This window comes from Parus major, chromosome 10 (assembly GCF_001522545.3).
Source record: "Parus major isolate Abel chromosome 10, Parus_major1.1, whole genome shotgun sequence".
Lineage (NCBI taxonomy): Eukaryota > Metazoa > Chordata > Aves > Passeriformes > Paridae > Parus > Parus major.
In genome coordinates this window covers 2,134,505-2,141,826 of record NC_031779.1, presented here as the reverse complement: position 1 = coordinate 2,141,826, position 7,322 = coordinate 2,134,505, and the positions used below count along the sequence as shown (strand labels likewise).

General features: G+C 52.3%; 1 long non-coding RNA gene across 1 annotated transcript; it reads right to left on the bottom strand.

Annotated features, from left to right (window-relative positions):
- Positions 1-476: 476 nt before the first annotated feature.
- Positions 477-7,234, bottom strand: LOC117244942. The gene is made up of 2 exons (XR_004498953.1): positions 6,363-7,234; positions 477-4,308 (listed from the first exon to the last, which is right to left on the bottom strand). It is a non-coding gene; the product is annotated as an uncharacterized LOC117244942 (long non-coding RNA).
- Between the last annotated feature and the right edge of the window lie 88 nt (positions 7,235-7,322).

Below are 7,322 nucleotides of genomic sequence, written 5' to 3'. Positions count from 1 at the left end.
TCATCCCCAGCTAAATTTCAGCTCCTGCACCCAGTCCTCTGCTTCCATTTCCTGCTGCCTTGTCAGCTGCAATTGTCCTTATTACAGATGATTAATTCCCTGTGCCACCCTCCCAGTTGGTTAAAGGAATTAACACCCTGGGAATGACACCAGGGATACCCAGCAGTGGTCTTCCCTCCATTGCAGGGAATTCATCCACACCTGCTGGGCATCCACAAGAACAAAAGCCTTCAAGGTGGCACTCTGTGCTCCTGTGGGACACAGCAGCTCCTCTTGGTGCAGATGTGGTCCCCACCCTCCAGCCCTGGCTTAGCTTCCTTCTGCTCCAGCCAAAGACAGAGTATACCAGGGATCTGCTGGAGGGGAAAGGAGACAAAGAAACCAATGTAACCCAGTAAGTGAAAGATTAAACATAATGCCAAGTAAATTAATATACAAGAAGGGAAGGCAGGTTTTAAATTAACTCATTATACAGCCTGGTTTTCCAACCCATTTATTTATCCCATAGGTCCTGCAGCTTCATATGGAAAATGGCTTCTGCTTGACTGCTATCAGAGCCCAAACGCAGCACGATGTGGTTGTGCAGCGGCCGCCCGAGGCTGGCAGGCGACACCTGAGTGTGCCCACAGAGATGTGCGGGGATGGGTAATTGCACATGCAAAACGTTCAGCTGTGACAGCAAACAGGACGATTGAGCAGAGAAATGGGAATCCATTTCCATGCACAATTACCTGGGGAGGGCTAAACCACAGCTCCGGGAAGTAACAGAGATAGGTCCCCACCTTCTCCCCCTCCCAGAGCGCTGGGTGTGCGGTGTGAGAGCCGCCTCCTCCCGGTGCCTGCCTGTTTCCCTGGGGAGCAGGGCATTTCCATCCTCCCAGGAACTGGGGGACGCTGTGCAGAGCTGGATGAGCCCAGTGCTTATTACTGGGTTAGTCTGATTATGGAGCAGGCAGCTTATTGAACAAGCTGTTCTTTGGGGTGGATTTTCTGGGAAAAGGGGCAGAGAAGGAAGTGAATAGTCTGAGCCCTTGTTTGGGAAGTGGCTGCGATCAGGCAAGGCTTTTCTACAGCATCTCTCTTATTCAGGAATTGCTGTTCCCAGGTCTTACTGATGAGCTGGAGCTGGTTCTTAATAGAAGAGAATAAATAAAAGGGCAAGGGATAAAAAGAAAAAGCCCAGACCTCATTCTCTTCCCAGTGACTCCTCTTGAGCAGGCAAACAAAAGCCAAGCTGCACGGTGGGATGCTCAGAGCTCTAGAGAGGTGGCTGGTGCTGGAGGCAGATGCAGGTTTCCTGGGGTCTCTGCATGCGGGGGGCAAGGTCTGGGGCTGGCTCTGCCAAGGGGAGCAGCACAGGCCAGGCCAGCAGCCAGCTGGTAGCCTGGCTTTGTCCCCACTCTTGCCTGCTGGCTTTACTGTACAACAATTCCCAGCCTGCAGGAATTGTACGCCTTTGCCTTGGAAAGCAGCATCTGAGCAGGTCACGATAAAGCACTTGGGGGGCAGCAGGCTCAGCACTGACTGATGGAGGTGGATGCAGGCAGTGACACAGCACCAGGAGCTTTTAAGGGCAGGAACAGGGCTTGGGGGCATGGTTCCTTCCCAGCAGCACTGCGGTGGGCAGGGCAGGGCAGAGGGCAGGGTGACAGGATCACCCCTTGCACACTCCCGCCTCCTCCCAGGATGAGGGTAATGCTTTGTTTCACTCTCCAGCAAGCAGGATCTGCAGCTCTACTGCCTGTATAGGGAGAGGAGATGGTCCCAGATGGCACAGAAAAGGCTTCTCCTGGTCCAATCTAGGGGACACGAACAAGGGGGCCACCTCTGTGTCCAGGCTGAAGCAAACCCATCTCTCCAAGGACTCTGAGGGCTTTTGAGTCCTGGATTCACGTGGAAAATCCTGGAAGGAGGCAGCCCCCAAGCCCCCCCTGCACGTGCCTCTAATTATCACACCTTCAGCTCCAGGATCACCAGCCCTACTTTCCCCCATTCATAATTCAGCCTGACACAGCCCAGCAAAAATCAATTCACTCTTATAAGAAAGTGCCAAGGCAAATTATTTCTCAAAGTCTTCGACAGAGCTTTCTTCTCTCCCAACAACTGTATCTTTGGTGTTGAGTCCTAAATAACAGATTAACCCTTTAAACTCTTCCAGTTTGCCAGACAGGTGACTAATGATGCCCTTGGCAAGAGCACCTTGTTGGCCATCTATTAGAGGATGGGCCCATCTAGCTGTTAGTCCATCCATTTGTCCTTCCCTAATTCATCCCTCTAGACATGCTGTCAGCTGTACAACCCTTGCCATATCACCTTGGCAGGGAAGCAAGTGAAGCAAGGACTGCCTCAGTCCCTAGTGAGGCTGTTCAGGCACTTGGGTCTCTGGAGATCCCTGTCTGACCTTCCCCAAGGCAGTTTGTGGCCATCTGAGGGTTTTTTCCCTTTTCACAGTGTCCTGGTAAAGTCACCATAAGGGTAAACCCAGCATGGCATCCCTGCTTCCTTGAAAGCCACATCCCAGTGGCAGGGTCCAGTCCTGCAACACCCCAGGTGACATCCCTGGGAGTATCCACCAGCTCCCAAGCAGACATGGCAGAAAAATACCAGAATGCTAAACAGCCTTCAAATCGGCTCAGTGAAAAGGCTTTCCCCAGCCTTGGGCCACAAAGGTTAGAAATCAGAGGGAGCCCATGAAAGAATAAATCTAATAAAGGGAGTTTTAATCAGAGCCAAGAGAAGGGGGTGAGAGAACAGATCAGAGTTGTAAACTGGCTGAAAATCAGTCCCTTCATTATCACAAACACATCATTGGAACTTAATAGTATTTGACATTTCATTAATTTAAACCAAGAGTCTTGAGAATAGAGAGAGAAAAAGAAAGAACATTATTAATTTTAAAGACCTCCTCCTGTAACGGCTCACATTGAAAAAGAAAAGAAAAATGTCAGAGGAAAATTGTTTCTTTATGTTTTTCCTCAATTTCCTGCTCTTTTTTCCTATAGCTTGGAAGAGGTTGATGGGCATGAAAAACTCTGGTCAAGGCTTCCCATGTCTTTCTGAGCGCCAAGAGGGGAACATTCAAAGGCCACCCCAGCTCTGGGCTACCATGGAGTGGATGTGGGGGTGGGATACAGGATGCACATGGCATAGCCAGGTGTCCCTAGAGTCACCTGGCTATAAACCAGCAAGAGCCATGTGCTGGGAGTAATTCATGGACAGGCTCACACAGCCTCAGGATGCTGCCCAACAATGTCCATCTGTCCTGCATCCACCACTGGTAGAGGAGCTGAGGACCGAAATAGCCATCCCCAAATCCAACAGCATCCTCAGAGGCTGTGGTGAGGGGGATATCTGCTCCCTGCTTCCCTGCCAACCAGGAGCGGAAGGCAAAGCTGCCAAAAATAAAACGATTCAGGACACTGTCTCTATTGTAAGGGCAGATGGAAGGCACTGGGGCTGCACTTGAAAAGACAGATCTAAAAGGATGGAATTAAAGAGACTTTGGAGAAAGAGAGGCTTTCTGCTAAAGCTGATGTGCTGCTCTGCAGATAAGGCTTCACTGGTGGAGTGGCAGGCACTTTTTGGATCTAATTGGGAAAGGGAAAAACCCACCTCAACTGTCCCCAGATGCCTTTGGCAGCAGGAAGGTGGCTTCCCTCACTCCTCCAGCTCCCACTGCCAACTTTTTAAAAAGCACTTCTGCATTTTGCCCTGGTATTTCAAGAGAATTCAATAATCTTAGGCAATTATTTCAAAGGATTTTTGAAATTGTCCTATTTTTCCCCTTTCAGTGTGGCTGCACATCACAATGCCCGAGAAGGCCCGGCTGCCTGCGGGGTGGCCAATTTAGCTCAATGGATTTTGACTGCTTTCTCAAGTCCCACTATTGATTTTCTGCTGGGTCCAACCGAGAATTCAGCTTATTATAAAAATCACAACTGGGGCAGAGCTATGTTGCCGGTGCTGCCTCTAGATGAGACTTCCACCTTCCCTGAGAGTGGGTCCTGCTGCCCTGCAGGTCCTGTGCTTGTAGGGCTGATGGGGTGATGTGACCTGTTAATAAAGGAGAGACATTTCCCTGGCTTCCCCAGCGATGCCCAGGGTTTGCTCTGTGCTGGCAAATACCTGTTTCCTGTCTCATGCCCTGTTTAACAGCATTCACCCTCACCTGTTTCCTGCACAGACAGTTTTAAGTTCTCAATTTCTCTCTTCAGCCAAGGATTTCATTTGCTGCCAATGAAGCTGGTGGTTTCAAGAGCTGGGCCAGGTGACTTGCCTTAAGGCAGATGTTCAGTGTTACTCAGCCAGCTGAAAATGGGGAAATAATAGGAAAAACAATGACTTCCATGCTGAGCTGCTTGTACTGGCTCCCAACCTCACCATCCCACGCCCAGAGGACACCCCTGTACCACCATCTCCCCCCAGCTAACTGAGTCTTACTCCTCATTGCTATTCAACATGCCCTAGAAGGGGTAAGGAGACATTAGAAATGCTGAAGCCACCCCACAATGGCTTTGGCTTTTGTTCCCTGTTATTGCTGCCTCCTGACAGAGCAGGAACACAGGGGGGATATTTATGAGCCCTACCAGCAGTGGGGTTGGCTCTGGGCTGTGTTTAAAGCATCTCCGTGTTTTCCCAGCTTTAACCACCTCCCAGATATTTACAGCATTTGACAGCTGGAGACAGAGTCAGGCTAAAGTGCTCATCTGCTTCCATGAACGACCTGCACCTCAGGGGGAAATTGTTAGGGGACACTGGAGGAGAGGGGAGGGGAGCTCCTGGATGAAAACATGCACATTTCACTACCACATCAGGTCCCCCTCCCCAGATTCCCCATGGCCAGGAGGAGCTGGGGAGGGGCATATTATACCAGTGTGAGGGACTCCCTGGTCCCTTGCTTCATGCACAAAGGCCAGGCTGGTTGGGATTTAGCAGATCCCCTCTTGCTTTCCCTCTGCTTCCCATCCCAGCTATAGATCTGCCTCATTTTTCTCTCTTACCCACACCCCCTTCATATGCTGGTTATTTTTCTTCACCACTTTTGCATCCTATTCATCTGCCTTTCTTTCCATCTCATCTCCCCCATCCTGAAAGGCTTGTCAGGAGAAGAAAGAGCAAGCCCAGCTTCTTCCAGCTCTATTTGCCAAATAAGGCCTGAAGTCAGGTTTTATTTAACAAAAGGAAAATGAACTGAATGCAAGTAGGCCAGAAGAAGCGCCTGTGGATAAAAAGGATGACGGCAAAGAGAAGGATGAACACGGCAGAGGAAGAGCATCCCCTTGGGGTTCTGGACACAAGCTCGTGTCCAGAGCCAGGTCCAGTGCTGGGGCAGCCATCAGCCACAGCCTCGGCTGTTGTGCTCGTTAGTGGTGCTAAAACAGCGTGACAAATACGGGAGTGTCACAGGAGGTTGGGGAGCCAGTCAGGTGGCTAATGAGCTGGGTTAGGGCGTCTTTATTTGAAGCCAAAGCACTGTTTCTTTCCCTCCATTGGCTATAATGCAATTAGAGAGGCAGCAGCTATTGGGAGCAGCAGCAGCAGCAGAGCGAGGAGGGGGAGAAAAGCTGTGGAAACCCCTCCTGCTCCATGCCATGGTGTGGGAAGCACAGCCTAAGGAAGAGAAAGTTCCTTAAGGAAGGTCGAGCTAGAGGATGGTCTATCTCCTCAGGCCCTCGAGGACATGGAGCACCAAACCCCCCAAGCAACCTGAGGACAAGTTTAGCTCAGCCCTGATCTGCACCACAGCTGCCCACTGTCCCTAAATCTCAGCTCTCCTGGTGCCTCCCTTCCCAGCCAGGGGTGTCTCTTGGTGCTGGGGATCCATCTGCCCTCAGTCAGCATTGGGCACAGAGGGAGCTTTGCCTTGCCTCATGATAAACCCTTCCCCATGCCTTTTGGGTTGTAAGGCATCCCTCAGCTCCCTCCAGCCTTCCTCAGTGATACTGAAAGAGGGCAGTGCCCCTGTAGCACTCATGGGGCTCCTTCAAGGGATCCGGGGGATATAAGACCAGCTCCTCTCAGTCTGCACCCCCTCCTTCAAGCCCAGGCTTTCAGAGTTCTTTCTTCACACAGTTCACTCAAGCAGGCTCAAGGCAGCTGAATCAAAAGCAACTCAAAATACATTTCTGCAGCCTTTCTGGAAAAATAGGCTTTAAAGAGGGGCCTGGCCCTGTGCCCAGGAAAGTTAACTTCAATTGACTCGGCTGCATTTTGCTCCAGGCTCTCTGATTTTTCTGGAGCGCCTTGTAATATCAAAATGCTACTGCGAGGAAATTAAATCCACTGCACTTAGCACCAGTGTAAGCTCTTTCCTCCATGCCACACTCTTACACAGGCACCAGAGTATCTTTACCATCACCTACCTCAGCCTGCCTCACTGCAAACACACATCCCACAGCACCTGCAGGATCAGGTACACAGCTTTCCTGCCAGGAATTTGCTAGTTATTCACAGCCATGGCTGCACGTCACTCGACAGCCTTGCTCCCGAGATGGGCAGGAAAAGGAGAACCACAGCAGTAACAGAAACACCACTGCATAGAGCTTGTTTTGGGGGGTTACGATTTTTCCTTGTGTTTCTTTCTATAATGGAATTTCGTCCCATCTGTCGCTAAGAAACCGTAACGACCAGTACTTAAGAGCGACAGAAGAAGTTGCCACGGGAAGGGTGAAGCTGGCTACTCTCTTATCTGAGGGCTCTCTCTCGGAGGGGCAGAGACAGCCGAGGTTTGGCTGGGGGAAGTGGATTGGGTGCAGCTCCCCGCTCTCGCTCTCTCGGTGTCGGAGGGGAAGCCGGCTGCGGTCACTGTGGGGAGAGTTCGCCAGCGCTGCGAGGCTCCGTCTCCTGCTGCCTTCTCCTCCCCGGAGCCAAGCTGTGCTTGAGGCAGCGGCTGTTGCACTGGAGCCTTATTAACACCAGACCTCAGTTAAAAAGGACCCTTCACCGTCTGCTCGGCTGTCTCAAGGGAAAGCCCTGGATCCCGGGCCCTTTCCTCCTCCAGGGGAGTCTCTCCCGGCCGTGTTCGGGAGCCAGGCCGCGGCTGCCCGGGCCCGCCGTCTCGCTGCCACTGCTCCGGGTTTTTGCTACGCTGTAGCCGCACACTGCCCGCCTGCCGGGACAGCCCGCGGCTCCTGGCACAAGGGGCCAGTTTCTGCTGCCTCTTGCTGGCCGCCCGGCCGAGCCCGCCCTGCCGTTCCAGCCGCCGCTCCGAGCTTCCTGCGCCATCACCGCGTGAGGGAGACGCGGCCGGGCCCGCGGCGACGGCGCCCCCTGGCGGGCGGGCCCGCGGCGACGGCGCCCCCTGGCGGCTGTGGCGGGAGCTG